This window comes from Orcinus orca, chromosome 1 (assembly GCF_937001465.1).
Source record: "Orcinus orca chromosome 1, mOrcOrc1.1, whole genome shotgun sequence".
In the NCBI taxonomy this organism is placed as follows: Eukaryota; Metazoa; Chordata; class Mammalia; order Artiodactyla; family Delphinidae; genus Orcinus; species Orcinus orca.
The window spans coordinates 15,856,354-15,871,918 of NC_064559.1; the positions used below are offsets into that span (position 1 = coordinate 15,856,354).

A 15,565-nucleotide genomic window follows, 5' to 3' on the forward strand; every position below is an offset into this window, starting at 1 on the left:
GTTGTTCATTTTGTCAACTCTAATCAAGATTGAAACAAATTCCAAAATCTGTCCCAGGGATATTACTGAAAAGTACCAACAGATGTAAATTTTCTAATAATGCTGTACTACCCTGAGCTACGTTTTCTACTTCCAGTAAAATTGGGAAGACTTTATATCTGAGAAAGAAAATCAGGAAAATAAACCCCCTTCCTAAACTATCTCCACTAAGGAAATGCTCTGTGTTATACCATATTTGCATAATTCTTTTTGTAATTCAATGGCAAGTCACAGTATTCTGTTATAAACCTCTGGAATATAGAGTCACATAAATATGGAGTCAATATGGAGTTGTTACAGATGGCAGATGAAATGAGCTGAGTAGAAAAACTTTCCAAAACTCTGTTTATGCAACACCAAAGTTTTGATATCAAATCAGTTTAGGGTTTATAAATGATAGTAAAATTTGGGTAGCATTGAGAGGTTTTCACCTACAAATTTCTCTTGTATTTCTTTTCTATTGCCCACAAAGATAGGAAAGCTCTCCAATTCAAAGACAATCAGCTATTAGTTGAGGTGCTTTTACCCCATAATAGAAGTACTGATGCTCCATCCAGAAGCAAATCTCTGTTGTAATTGATCCTAGGCTATAGGAGGAGTAGGATCTATGCTATTAATTAATTGGTTCAGAATGCCCTTCTGCGTGCCTTTGACATCTGTTAATACTATCTTTCTTCTTTTCAATTGTTGACTTGGTGTAAATACAGACAACTAGGGATAGAAAGAAAGGATGGAATGCAACTGGGGGTACTTTGGAAAGCTTGCATCTTGTGATGAAGTAACATCTATATAGTTGAAATAAAACAGACAGCCACTCGTGCTGTGACCACTTCAAGTTGTCTCAGTATAATGAGATCATCACAAATGGGGCTTTCAGTCCAGGTGTACTTGACAACCCTGCTTTTGCAGAACTGGCCGACCCAGCTCAATTTCCCAATTACTGTCCCAGCTGGCTTTTCAATTATTATTTTCTCAAATTTTGTTTCAGTTTGAGTCATCTTTGATCATTTTGGATATAACGGTTAATATTCCTATCAGATAGGAGAACATGTTTTGGGAAAATCTTTACCTTTTTTTTCTCTTTGGTGATTTTTGGTAAGGTAAGGAGAACAGTAAGCAGTTTGAAAATGCACTCCCTCTGTTCCAGGTTGCTGGGGTGTGAAACTTGGGAGAAAGAAGATGAAAGTATAAGATGATGGGTTTTCTCAGCAGCGTGGATGCTGAAATGTACAGAACACATTGTTTACAGCATCACTGGGCTGTGAATCAGCCGTGATTCCAGCTGGCTGGGGCAGAGCTGAAAGGGCAGCGGCATCAAAACCCAGATCATTTTTAAAAAACACAAATCCTTTTCACTGCCCGTGGATGAAATGACTGACTGACATGCTAAACCTATTAAATATGTATTTTGAAAATTTTGAAATGAGGAAAAATGCTATGTAAAAATTTTTACAGATGCTGAATGATTGTAAATGTGGTTAAAGATGTGGGACTGGCTCCAACTTTGTTCTTTCGTGGGTTGCTATTAGCTTACATTTGAAATCTCTGTTGGCCACGTAGTCCACATTGTTCTTCCAAATGTAATCATTTCTCTCTTTTATCTGATCTCCTACAGTCTCTCTGTTTTCATCAATATCTGACAGCAATTCCCAAAGATCCAATAGAGTCCACTCTAATATCCTTATGTATACTCTTTTCTCTCTTTGAAATCTAATACCTTAGCAGTGAAATAATTTATTGTGCTTTATTTAGACTTTTATTTTTTGCATGTGTTTTGATACTATCCTTTTGAAAAGAGTGATTTGGAAATTTAAACCAACTGTTCACCAAAAGTTATGAAAGCATGATTAAGAAATTTTCTCTCCTTTTAAATCCCTTCTTTAAACCTTCATTTTTTTTAGAGTGCTGTGGTGAATGCCACCAAGTCCACGGGTCTGGCAACGATAGGAAAATGAAGATGGATTTCTTGGAGCCCAGCTAACGGGTAAGCCATACAGAAGAGCAAATGAGCCAGAGAAGTCAATGACAGTCCTATTTTTCTGGAAAACCATTAGATTATATGCTGGTCCCAACCTGGAGATGTTTAATTTATTGAATTTGACCTCCTGGTGAAACGACGGTGGCACCAACACACTCGCCTAATAAATAAGTGGGAGGGATACTTGCTTTCAAATGGCATATACTGCACTTCTATTTGTCTTGAGTCCTAAAGAAGTGCACTATCTGAGAAGAAGTTTTTATGGGTACATTACAGTCTAATATGTGCATTGTTAAATTAAAGGGAAAACTTGTTCCAGTGAAGTAGTTGGCAGAAAACTATAAATCTTAATGGATAGGAAAATATGCCTTTCAGTAAAAAGGAAAGAAAGAAACAGACGTGGAAAGCAAGCAAGAAACCCTGCTAAGGACGCCTCAAAAAATCAGGCCTTTGACCAGCATCTAGAATATTTGTCCTTTTCCAGTGTTTATGATCACTCCACTTACATATTGCCATCCCCTTTGCTCTTCCCGTCTATTTGAGAAAATTGTCCCCTGACTGTGCCAAAAATTTGAGGCAAGAATGAAAAATGTTTTGCTTTATTGCTAACCTGTGAAAATGTGTTTTTTTGCCAGTGCTGTGATGGCTGGGACTTTTTTTTTCTTTCTCACATGGCTCTAATCCTAGCTGGATAGATCTTGACGTGCAAATAAAATTCCATCCTAAATAAGTAAACTATGTTTCTCGGTTGGAGGCTGAAAAACCCTATTTCTTATTCTTCTGCCTATGCAAGATGTACTTTCCACTGCTTGTTCCTGAAGTTCAGCACCAGAGTGGACAAGCAAAGGGAATATCCAGGTTAAGGAAGCTTCTTCTTCTTCAACTGACACATGAGAATTTGAATTAAGTAGCCTCTATGGGTTCTTCCTGCAACTCTAAGCATCTTTTAGATATCTGCAGGATTCTCACTCTGTTGATAAACTTTTGTCTGTAGAGACACATCTACATTACTGTACTTAGACATGAGTGACTCTGCTCACTCATTCAACAAAAATGTATTGAGTGTCTTTAAGTGCTCTGGAATCAAACGTGAACAAAACAGTCCACAGAGATAGCTGTCTTCAGGGAGCTATTCAATTTGCTTAATGTTCAGCATTTTTAATTAATTGTTCAACCAATCAATTAATTATTTGACAGTATAATTAATACTGTCAAATACAGGTTGATCGAACCTGCCTTATGTACCACAGTCATGTTACTACTATGTTAGGTGTTAGGATTCAACTGCACCACCAGTTGATCCCAACTGTCAAGAAACTCTCAGTCTAATAGTAAAGAAAAACATCTAAGCCAATACATACAATAAACTATAATTGCCCTGGTTGCTGGGAGAGAGTAAGTGCTCAGTACTAGTGGGTCATGTGAGTAGGGTAGATAGAATTTTTTAATCTGACCATATTATCTCCAATGGCCAGTATCTCCATGAGATCTCTACCTTGCAACTTCTCCAGATGTGCCACATAAGAGTTTGGTATTATTCTGATGTGGTTTAAGCTTTTCTCTCTTACCTATGCTTTACAAAATTTAATTGCTTTTCTGTATCGAGTTTAGTTCATCTCATAAATTCAGACCCCACCAATTCAAAAATTTTGATGCACCAGATACTTGCTATAATTACTCTGGAGATATAAAGCAGATCAGTCTTGGTTCTCACACACTGAAGATTAGTTACTGAGCGACAAAACTAGCCTAAACATGTGTCTTTTTAGCAGCAGGGAACTCTCATAACCTGGAGTTCAGAGGTGGCTTTGTTATGTGAGCACCAGCTTAATTTAGACATAGGATAGATTGAGTATCAATTACCACTGAGTATTCTAAGGATAAAATTCAATAAATAAGAGTGTGATGGCAGTGCTTAAAGAAAAGCTACTCTGAAGATACAGATTATTCTGGAAAAAAATAAACCAGGATCAAGATATCTTTTATAGCATTTGACATGCAGCTGGGGAATGCTCTTCCTGGTTGCGTGTAGATTAGGTGCCCCTCCTAAGAGCTATCATGGCATCACACGTATATCCTGTTCTAGCCTTCACCATGTTGGAACTGTAATTGCCTGCTTTGATGCCAGCATCTCCCACCAGACTGCACACAATGACAGAACCAGTGATATCTATTTGATTCCGGCTGTGCCCGTAGTAGGTATTCAATATTTGTTCATTTTGAATGGACTCAACAGCAAAGGCTCTGGCCAGATGTTTAATTATCATTCAGTTGACCTTTATAGCGGTTTCTTTAACCCTGGTCAAGGACTCCAAGATTATTATGATAGGAAATGGGTACTAGACTTTAAAAAGTCCTACTAAGGCATAAAACTAAAAAACAGTTTTATTACGGGCAAGTATAGGTTTTAAAATCAGACAGTGCTTACTCTTAAAAGTTTATACTTCTGTTGGCTCTGACTCATCTTCATGCTGGTAGAATTGCCACTTGAAGGGCCTCGTGAAGTTAAAATTGAGACATCAAGGAATAAATTCAAGATGTTTGCCACATTTCAGGCAAAGAGAATGTACAAACATTGGCAGGGAGGAAATGTCATCTCTTGTCACCTTGTAAACTGCTAATATACCAAGATATGTCCAAGGATAAAAATCAAAACATTTTCAACAGCGTTCTATTTATTGGTCACATTCTTGAATATTTCATCTTGTCACTATCTTATCCCCAATAAAATATAGAAAGTGGTCTCAGAGATTGTCTCTGTTTTTCTTCCTGTGAGATGGCAGAACCGTTTTTGCTTAAGTTGGAGTAACACAACTTATTTTTTCTTTAAACTTTCTGATAAATTTTTTAAAATTCCAGCCTAGAATTTTTTTTTAACCTTCCTTCCAATAAAAGTAGTGGATAATGGAATAATCTGTGTATTTATTTATGCACAAAGAACTTCTTGAGCTCCTACCACGTATGAGAGGACAGGAGGAATTGCTGTACAAAAAAGAAATTGCAAAATGATTACAACTGGCTTCTATTTAGAGGTTCACAATCTAATGGAGATGATAGACATAAAAACACACAGCTAGATTAAAATTAATTTGATCAAATTTATCCAGCACTTGCTATGTGCCAGACATGAGGCTAGGCACCAGGAATATAATAGTGACTAAGATGCAGATTCCTACCCTCAGGGAGCCTACATTCAAGTTGATGAAACAGACAGTAAATGAATGAATGCAAAAAATGATTAAATATATCATCAATAAAGAAGGTGATTAACTGTAGGAAGAAAATTAAGAGGGAGCTGTGATAGAGAGTGGTAGAGTTCATCATCACTGAAGGTATGATCATGAAGATTCTTGTAACTGGGTAACACTTAGGCAAATGCCTGAAGAACAGTGTCAGTCAGTAGTGTCAGAAAGAGTTGAGAAAGGATGCTGCAGGTAGAAAGAATTGTCATACTAAGGGCTAATGGTGTGATTCAGTTCAATTCAGTTCAAATGTCATATCCTGTGTTTAAAACTTTCTGAAACCCTCTAGGCAAAGTAACAGAGTTATACTCCTTTCCCAGTTCTTGATAATGTTGTAAATCCTGCAGCCCTGATCTATTCCACATTATGTTAGAATTATTTGTATATATACTTGACTTTCCACTAGACCGAGCTTTCATTCACCACTGCTTCAATGTACCTATTGCAACACCTGGTGTAGGTGTTATAATGTTTTAGTTTTTTCCCCTTCTCCTTTCTTCTGTCAGGTTAGAAGGCATACCAGGTGAGAATATGAGAAGGGTGCAGACTTGCTTGCATAATGCTAATAGAATAATTAATCAAGGCAGTGTGAAAAAAATGTTCTCACTGACCCCACACCCTGAGGGCAGAATAAGTTTCCTTTCTCTTCTACTCTTTTCCTATTAAAAAAAAAAAGAACCTATAATAACCTGTGCCATTGAAGTAGGGAGCCATTGGGAACAACACTGACAACCAACCAGAAAAGGTGGGACCACAGGGGTGAGAAACAAAAAGGACATAGAGTAAATGAATGAATGGAAGAAGAGATAGGCAATAAATGGGAGCAAAACTTCTCTGTTTTTCTTAAATTACAGGAAGATATTTAAGAATGGAGAATTGAGATTCTTGAATCCAGTAGAGAATTTGGGCAATTACCTAAATCCCCAACTTGTCTTGAGAATTTTTTTATAACTTAAAGTATATGATCCCAATGTGTGAAGTTGGACAATATTATATAATTTCCTAGACAGTGCATGTTTTATTTACTAACAGTGAATATGTGAACCACAGGTAGCCCTACCCTCACCTATCAAAGATTGGAGGGAAATGATAGATTTGTGAATAGTGGGGCATTGATATTATCAGTGAATGTTAAATAAAAGCTCAAAGCAAAAGCGATTTAATTACTATTATAATTCTATTGATTGTTTGAAATGAAATTAACTTTATCAATGCAGGCTCCTGTGACGGGAAGGAGTAGAAATAGATTATAGAGAGGGAAAGAAGTGCAGCATCATTCTATAACAAAATAAAATACTTACATGAAGAATTAGCTGGTTTGGTTTAAAGCTTTACATTTTAAAAATATAAAATGTCTAGAATAATTTAAATTGCAAGGAAAAAAATTAAGGATGTCTCAATGGGCAGGAAGGTATGGTACTAATATTAAGAAAATCAGTGTTGAATAAAATAATCAATTAACTTTGCCAGGGTTACTCTTGTGAAAAGTACCATGACTAACAAATTTTATTTTGCAAGATCAATGTCCCACAGCAAATTTATGAAAGCCAATAAAAATGACATTATACTTTTAAACACCTTATATAAAAACTCAAGAAGCTCTGCTTCCAAAACAAACTGAATTTTTTTAAAATAAAAACAAAAATACTGTAGTTGGTACCTGGTAGTAGTCAAGACAGCCTAAATCATGCTGCAGTACAAGTTGCTTCCTAATACCTGTAGGTAACACAAAGCTTATTCCTCACTCATGGGAGGTATTACTTCTCAAAATAGCCAAGTAGGTCCTATTGGACTAACCCTACAGCAAGTAATACTTGTAAACACTGGATGAAATTTAAAGAACTAATACCTGAAGGCTCATGAAAATGACCAAACCAGGAAAATACTAGAGTGGAGTCAACACTTAGAAGAAGGGAAGAACGCTGAGTGAGTTTCCAAATCTTTAAATACTCTTAAGGTGACAGCAGTCCCCAGTGTAAACTCTGTAGGGCTGAAAATCATCAGACTTAGCTAGAAAATCATCAGACTTCTGGCTTCAAGAACAGACTCCAAACAACATAACAAAGGCTAAAAGAATGGAAAAGGGAGTCTGCTGCTGTCGAGTGCAGGGTAGAGAGAATTTGTAGTTTGAGTTCCAGCCAGTTTAACTATCTGCTATAAAATGATTAATACTCTTTGAAGGAAATAACATAATCCAGAGTCTCCACAATAAAAAAAAAAATCACAATAGGGCTTCCCTGGTGGCGCAGTGGTTGAGAGTCCGTCTGCCGATGCAGGAGACACGGGTTCGTGCCCCGGTCCGGGAGGATCCCACATGCCGCGGAGTGGCTGGGCCCGTGAGCCATGGCCACTGAGCCTGCGCGTCCGGAGCCTGTGATCTGCAACGGGAAAGGCCACAACAGTGAGCGGCCCGCGTACCACAAAAAAATAAAAATCACAATATCCAGAAAAAAAATTAAGTTTGAAATTAGCAGGCAAGGATTTTAAAGCAACTATTACAACTATGCTAAAAAAAAAAAAGAAAAAAAAAGAAAGAAAACTATGTTCAGGGACGTCCCTGGTGGTCCAGTGGTAAAGAATCCACCTTCCAATGCAGGGGTGTGCGTTCTGTCCCTGGTCAGGGAGCTAAGATCCCACATGCTGCGGGCCAACTAAGCCTGCACACCACAACTACTGAGCCCGCATGCCTCAACTAGAGAGCCCTCCTGCTGCAAACTATAGAGCCCATGTGCCCTGGAGCCCACACGCCACAACTAGAGGGAAGTCCTTGTGCCACAATGAAAGAGCCTGCATGCCTCAACGAAGATCCCAAGTGCCACAACTAAGACCTGACGCAGGCAAAAAAATTAAAATGAAAAGAAAAGTATGTTCATTATTATTGAAAAGATATGAAATCCTAACAGAGAAATATAAGCTATAAGAAATCAATATAAGCTTCTAGAACTGAAAAATAAAATATCTGGAATAAAAAAAATCACTGGATGGGCTTAAGAGCAGGTTGGAAATGATAGAACAAAAAGATAGTAAGCATAGAAATAGATGAGTTTAAATTATTCAATCTAAACAACAGAGGAAAAAACAGTTTTTTAAAAAGAAAGAACAAAGTCTTTGGGCCCAGTGGGACAATTTCAAAAAGCCTAATTGTAGCCTCATAAAAAGAGGAGACAGATAATAGAGAAAAAAGTTTGAGGAAACAATTACTGAAATTACCCAAATTAATAAAAATTTTTTAAAAATTAATTTTAGATTCAAAAAGTTCTGTGAATGAGAAAGATATAAATGCAAAGAAAATCAACTATGCATATCACAGTCAAACTGCTAAAAGTAAAGATAAAGAGAAAATCTGGAAAGCAGGCAGAGGAAAAAAGACACAGTCATTCAGGTGAACAATTTGATTAAAACCATTTGTGACTTCTCATAAGTCACAGCGAAGGCCAGAAAAGAGTGGAACAACATTTCTAAGGGCCACATAGAAAAAACTCTCAAAGCAGAACTTTATATCGAGTAAAAATATTCTTCAAGAATGAATTATGCCTTAATAAAGCTGAAAAAAATGAATGAAATCAAAACAAAAACATTTTCAGATAAAAAGAAAGTAGGAGAGTTTGTCACCAGCAAACCCACACTATAAAAAGTGCTAAAGGGAGTTCTTCAAGATGAAAAGAAATGATGCCAGATGGGAACTCAGGTCTTCAGGAAGAAATGAAGAGCCCTGGACTTCATAAATATAATGTCAAATATAATAGACAATATTTTCCTCTTAGTTAAAAGAAGATTTTAAAGTAAAAATAACAATAATTTATTATGGAGTTTTGCAATGTATATAGATGTAATGCATGTGACAAATTTAGCATAAAGGACAAAGAAAAGAAGTAAATGGCCATACATATTTGCAAGCCTCTTACATTTTTGGGGAAGTAATGCAATATTAACACTAAGTAGACTCTAAAAAGTCAAAGGTTTGTTGTAATCTCAACAACAAAAAAATTTAGAGAGATATTGATAAAAATTCAATGCATACATTATAATTGAATTCTAAAAATATTCAGTTAATCTAGAAGAAGGCAGAAAAGGAGGAACTAAGGAACAAAAATTGAGGGGACAACCAAAAAGCATATAGTAAAATGGTAGATCTAAATCCAACTATCTCAAAACTGATATTAAGTGTAGATGCTCTAAACACTCCAGTTAAAAGGCATTGTCATATTAGATTTTTTAAAAGACCCAACTATATTCTGTCTGTAAGATAGGTACTTTAAATATAAAACACAAATAAGTTGAAAGCAAATGGAAGGCTAGAGTGACTATCAATATCAGACAAAGAATATGTCAGGACAAGAGATTCCCAGAGATAGAGGGATATTTCATAATGATGAAAGGACCAATTCATCAGGAAGACATATATGTGTACCTAATATCAATAACAGCACTTCAAAACGCCTGAAACAAAAATTGACAGAATCAAAGGGAAAGATAGAAAAATCCACAATTATAGTGAAAGATTCTTAATTCCCTCTTCTAAGCAATCAATGGGACAACTGAAGGAAAAAGATATTACAGATATAGATTTCAATAAACAATGCCATCAATCATCTTTACCTAATTGTCAGAAAACACTCCAGCCAACAGGTGGAGAATGTACTTTTTTTCAAATACACATGGAATATTAAATACTCACATTGAAAAAGAAAGGTCTAATATCAATGACCCAAGAAGTCATTAACACCTTTCCACCTTAGGGAGCTGGAAAAAAAATAATGCAAATCCAAAAGAGGTAGAAAGAAGGAAACAATAAATACAAGAGTAAAATAGTCAATGAAATACAAAAAGATTAAAAATAGAGAAAAATGGACAACGTTTCCTGTATAAATATGGTGGTAAGTGCATGACTGAATCAAGATTTGTTGTGAGAAAGTGAGATAGAGAACGGCATCCTGAAATACACATTGTGAGCATCAGTAATACTTTAATTTCAAGATATCACTCCACTTATTAAAGAAACAAAGTTCCTTATTAAAACCCTTTCCACAAAGAAAACACCAGGCTCAAATGGTTTTCCTGTTGAATTATACTCCTCACTTGCATGAAATCTGCTACAGGTTCTGGTGACTCTCCAGGGCAACATTTCCAGAACTCAACAATGCAGGGGATTTTATGTCTCTAGCATCTCGGTAAGAGACCTCCTTGATCACTGAGGGAGAGCGATAGAGAATTGAATTTCCTCCATGTGGCGCCTCATCCTGGAAGTGACTTGTCACTTCTGTTCACAATTTGTTGGCTAGAACTCATCCTATGCCTTCACCACCCTTCGAGGGGTGGGAAAATACAGCTTTTTATTATTTTCAGGAATGAGGAATATGAAACAGGATATGGTGAACATTTAGCACCATCTCTGACCCAGAACTCTTTTTCTATAACCATCCTTGTCAATTGATCAGAAAGTATGATCAGTGAGGCAAAATTTTCTCCAAATATTGTTTATTCAGACTGAACTTGAGAATCTGTATATTAAGTTTTTCAATTCACGTTCTTACTTTTTTCATTTTTTTAAATCTTTACAAAGTTTCTGAACTTTTAAAAAGATGATCTTATTACTTAAGGGCATTTCTTTTGCTGAATTTGATCTTTTAGTCTTTTATCCATATTCTGAAAGGACGAGGCATAAAAACAATTTACTTTTGCCATACTCCCCGGGACCTACTGTGTTATACTGCTGTTGCTCTGTGATGGGGAAGGGTAGGGTAAGCAACAACCATCTTTGGCCTGTTCTTTTGTTTAAGGGAACTAATTGAAATCAAATTTTGGTGTGCAGATATAGTTTTTTTTTTTTTTAATTTTCAAACTACAATTTGGCTAGTGAGTACTGTGTTAGGAAAATTGAACAGGAGCCTTAGTTGAAATTTTGTGCAGTCACTCTGCTCTGAAAAGGCTATGGGAAAAACCATTGTTTGCCTCAAGTATAGTACAAACACACTGAAGAAGGCATTGTCATCAAGTGTGTGGGAAGGTAAGCTTGGGTTGCTTTTGCTGATTTGATAACTTCAAATCTTTAGTCTGAGAAAAATAGAGCTGTGCAATTAGTCATCAACACACACGTAGCACTTACAGAACTATGAGAAGTGCCAAGGGGAGGGAAGGCATTGAACAATGCAGGGTGGGTAGTGTCAGCTAGAGGGCAGAAGTACAGCGGGAGAAAAATGACACAGTGACTTAGAGATCTAACTTTCAGATCAGACAATCAACCCCGGTTTCAATTCTTGTTTCTTCCTCTTAGTAGCTTTATTACCTGGTGCCAGTTATTCCAGTTCTGTAAGCTCAGTTTCTCCCTCTCCAAAATGGTGATAATCGTGCTTTCTTTGGAAGGTTCGTTTGGGGATTAACTGTGTCTGCATCTGGGACATAAGAAATGCTCAGTGTATCTAGTGACTTATTGTCAAAGATTCAGAAGTTATCAATGCTTTGGTTGGTGAATTCAGAAAGCTTTTGCCTGAAAAATGTTTTTAATTTGTTGGGACCTTATCATGGTTGCAATTTGTTTCAGTTCTCCTAATATTCATGGGCATAGCCAGAAGCAAAGTAGATTATGCTTTTTGTAGTTTTCCCTGTTCCTAATTTATTTACATTTTTACACACACACACATTCACACACATCTCGATCTTTTTTCCTTTCTCTGTGGTGGTTAGTGCGTGACTGAATTGAGACTTGTTGAGACAAAGCGAGACAGAAAATGAAGTCCTGAAATAAACAGTGTGAGCATCAGTAATACTTTAATTTCCATGTTTCATGGTTATGCAAGCCCACTGCTTTGGAATTTCAACAGAACCTTGAACCATCACCAACTTTAATTTTCCTCACACTTCAACCAGTAGTAATTGGGCCCTCCCTCCTGCTGCTGCTGGTGCTGGCATTTTTGTTGTTGCCTTTCCTGCGCTTTCATTCACTTGGTTTAATTCTTTTTGGCAGCTGCAAGAGCAAATGCCAGACTCCTGTGTTTGTCACTGCAGAGCCATGGTTCCCACTCTTGCAGCGGCAACGGACTGAACTAAGCCTCTGACTCTTAAAGAAAGAGTCAGCCCTTGATGAGATCCCTGGGCTCACCAAGACTCTTCTCCCAAGCTGACATGGAGAGCAGGCGCTTTAGGGTCAGGTACCACTGGGTTCAAATCCTGGCTCTTCTTCTCATTATTGTAATACATTGGGCAAATTATTTCCTCTCTGGGAGCCTCAGCTTTCTCTTTTCTAAAATGAGGATTGAAATAGTATTTAACTCAAAGAGTTGTTTGGGATTAAATGAGCTAGTGTAGGTCATGTGTGCCTGGAAGGTATGAAGCCCTCGATAAACGTTAGTTACGATTATTTCCATTTCTCATGGCGAAGCAGCTGTCCCCTTCAATCACCTCTAGTTACAGTGCTTTGACATCCATGACTTGCTGTTCATGGTGGAGCTTGAGAGCTTTGGGGACATTCCAACACGGGGCTGTGCTTCATTCCCACGAACGGGGTGTATTCATTTCATAGGACAGCTGGAGCAAAGTACCACAGACTAGGTGGCTTAAAATAACAGAAATTTATCCTCGTAGTTTGAAATCAAGGTTTTAGCTGGGGCCATGCTCCCTCTGAAATCTAGAATCCTTCCTTACCTCTTTCTAGCTTCCGGTGTTTGCCAGAAATCCTTGGCTTTTAGGTGCATCACTCCAATACCTGCCTCTGTTGTCACATGGCTGTCCCGGGAATCTCTGTGTCTTCACACGGCCTTCTCCTCTCTGTGTGTCTTTCTTCTACTCTTCTTACAAGAATGCTAGTCGTATCTGATTAAAGACACCCCCCCCCATTCCACTATGACCTCATCTTAACTAACTACACTGGCAATGACCATATTTCCAAATAAGGTCCTCAGGGTTAGGACATATATTTTGGTGACAGTGGCAGGAGAACACAATTCAGCCCATAACCTCTGAACTCCTTTTGTTTTTACCAATTTCAGTTGCTGTCTGCAGCTGTTTGTGCCTCGTGGTGGTGGTGGGGGGGTGTTGTCAGGATCCCGTCATGGGAGGGTGTGGAATGGACTTCGGATTGGCTCAACCGGAAAGGACTGTGGGAATGACTGGGTTAGGATGAGCCATTGTTCTTAAACTTGGTTAGACATTGGAAGTAGCTGGGGAGATTCAGAAATGATGATGCCTAAGTCCTGCCTGCAGTGATTCCGATTAAATTGGCCTCCGGTAAACCCAGGCCTTAGGATTTTTTTTTTTTTAACATCTTTATTGGAGTATAATTGCTTTACAATGGTGTGTTAGTTTCTGCTGTGTAACAAAGTGAATCAGCTATACGTAAACGTATATCCCCATATCTCCTCCCTCTTGCGTCTCCCTCCCACCCTCCCTATCCCACCCCTCTAGGTGGTCACAAAGCACCAAGCTGATCTCCCTGTGCTATGCGGCTGCTTCCCACTAGCTATCTGTTTTACATTTGGGAGTGTGTATATGTCAATGCTACTCTCTCACTTCGTCCCAAAGCTCCCCAGGTGACTGCAGTACACAGGCAGGTCTAAGAACCACTGAACTAGAAGAGCTCAAAGCTAATGGTGGCAGCTTTTCTACTTGATTGGATTAAAAATAATTGAAAGAATAGGCCTGTATTTTCTTTTCCAAAATCCTTCGAGCCAGATGCATTTGGGAATTCATATTTAGAAATTTTTTCAGAATTAAGAAAAGTAATAGGGAGCATATACAGTATATAACATAAAACTCCTAGTGTTAAGGGGTGTCTGGACAGCACCCCTTAATATAATACAGTAATTTTTCAGTGAAACATGTAAATATTCACATTATAAAGAGGCCTATGTCAATTCAGGTCAGGTTTTGCTACCAGAAGAGAATTGGTACTCAATTTAGAAAAAAATAAAAAATTCAGCTTTCAGTTCTTTATAGATTCTAGAATTGAGGATAAAGGATTGTGAATGTAATTATAAAACTCTGTGTTCTAGAGCTCAAGTATTATATATCAGCACTATATACCTGACTGAAGAGGTCTTAGGTAGAAGGTATGTGCAAAAAGAGTTCTGATGTAGGGCCAGAAGGGTCAGCCCTGATCACCCTGTTCTTTCCACCAGAACCTACTCCTGAAGCCTCTGCAGGTTCACTTAGCTATTTGCAAATATTCCTTCAAAACAACAAAGAAATGGCAGGTTTTGATTTCTGGCTGCCGCATCATAGGGAATCTGTACTGGGTCGAATCGGGGCCCCTCCAATTCTTGTCTTTCCCAGAACCTCAGAATGTGACCTTATTTGGAAATGGAGTAATTGCAGATGTAATGTGTTAGATGAGGTCATATTGGAATAGCTTGGGCCCTTAATCCAATATGATTAGTATCCTTATAAGAATAGAAGAGTCACAGAGACAGGCACGCACCAAGGGAAGACAGTGTGGAGACACAGGGAGACGGCCGTATGACCACAGAAGCAGTGATTGGAGCTGTGCAGCTACAAGGCAAGGATTGCTAGTAGCACCAGAAGCTAAGAGAAAGGTATTGGACGCATCCCCCCCCACCAGACCTCTGGGGAGAGGATAGGCCTGCTGACACCTTGATTTTGGATTTCTGATTTCCAAAACCGTGAGAAAATACATTTCTCTTGCTTAAAGGATGTAATGTGGGATACTTTGTTATGGTAGTCCTGGGAAATTAACAGAGAATCCTAAGGTTAGCACTTAGGAGAGAAAGAAACCATTTCCTGTATTGTGTGGGATAAAATCCTTCTTCACTATTATTCTGTGATCAGCTGCACAAGGAGAGTGGTCTCACTAATCCCAGCGCAATTAATATTATCTATCTATATGTTTATTTAAGCAAAAAATTATACATATATTTGTACACATACATGTAAGTGTGTATGAGAGAGAAACTGGGAGTGCATTTCCCTCTAACAGGAAGAAAAAGGGTCTCGAGGCACACCAAGACACTGGTGATATTTTTACTACAAGGAATTTTTTTGAAGTAGTATTTCACCTAGCTTCTAACTGGAGTGAAGCCAGCAAGGAGATCAGGAAAATGTCCAGGTGCCCAAGGGATTATTTCACACATACTTATTGAACTGATCACTATGGGCAATTCACGAGGACAGATGATGATCAATGCAGAGTGTGTGAAGTGGGGAATACATAAATAAATCAGAAAAAATGGTCTCTCCCATGGTTATGGTTAGATATCTCAGGAACGTGGCCAGGTAAATTGACTAAGAGAGAGGGATGGAAATTACATCAAAGAAGGGAAGTCTGCTAATAGTTTTATTTTAAGAGACATAAGCC

General features: G+C 37.9%; 1 long non-coding RNA gene across 1 annotated transcript in view; it reads left to right on the forward strand.

Annotated features, from left to right (window-relative positions):
* Positions 1 to 1,937: 1,937 nt before the first annotated feature.
* The window catches only part of LOC117201773 (uncharacterized), a 135,553-nt gene continuing 121,925 nt past the window's right edge, over positions 1,938 to 15,565 (forward strand). The window contains exon 1 of the long non-coding RNA XR_007475736.1: positions 1,938 to 2,023. This is a non-coding gene — a long non-coding RNA (uncharacterized LOC117201773). The remainder of the gene's footprint in view (positions 2,024 to 15,565) is intronic.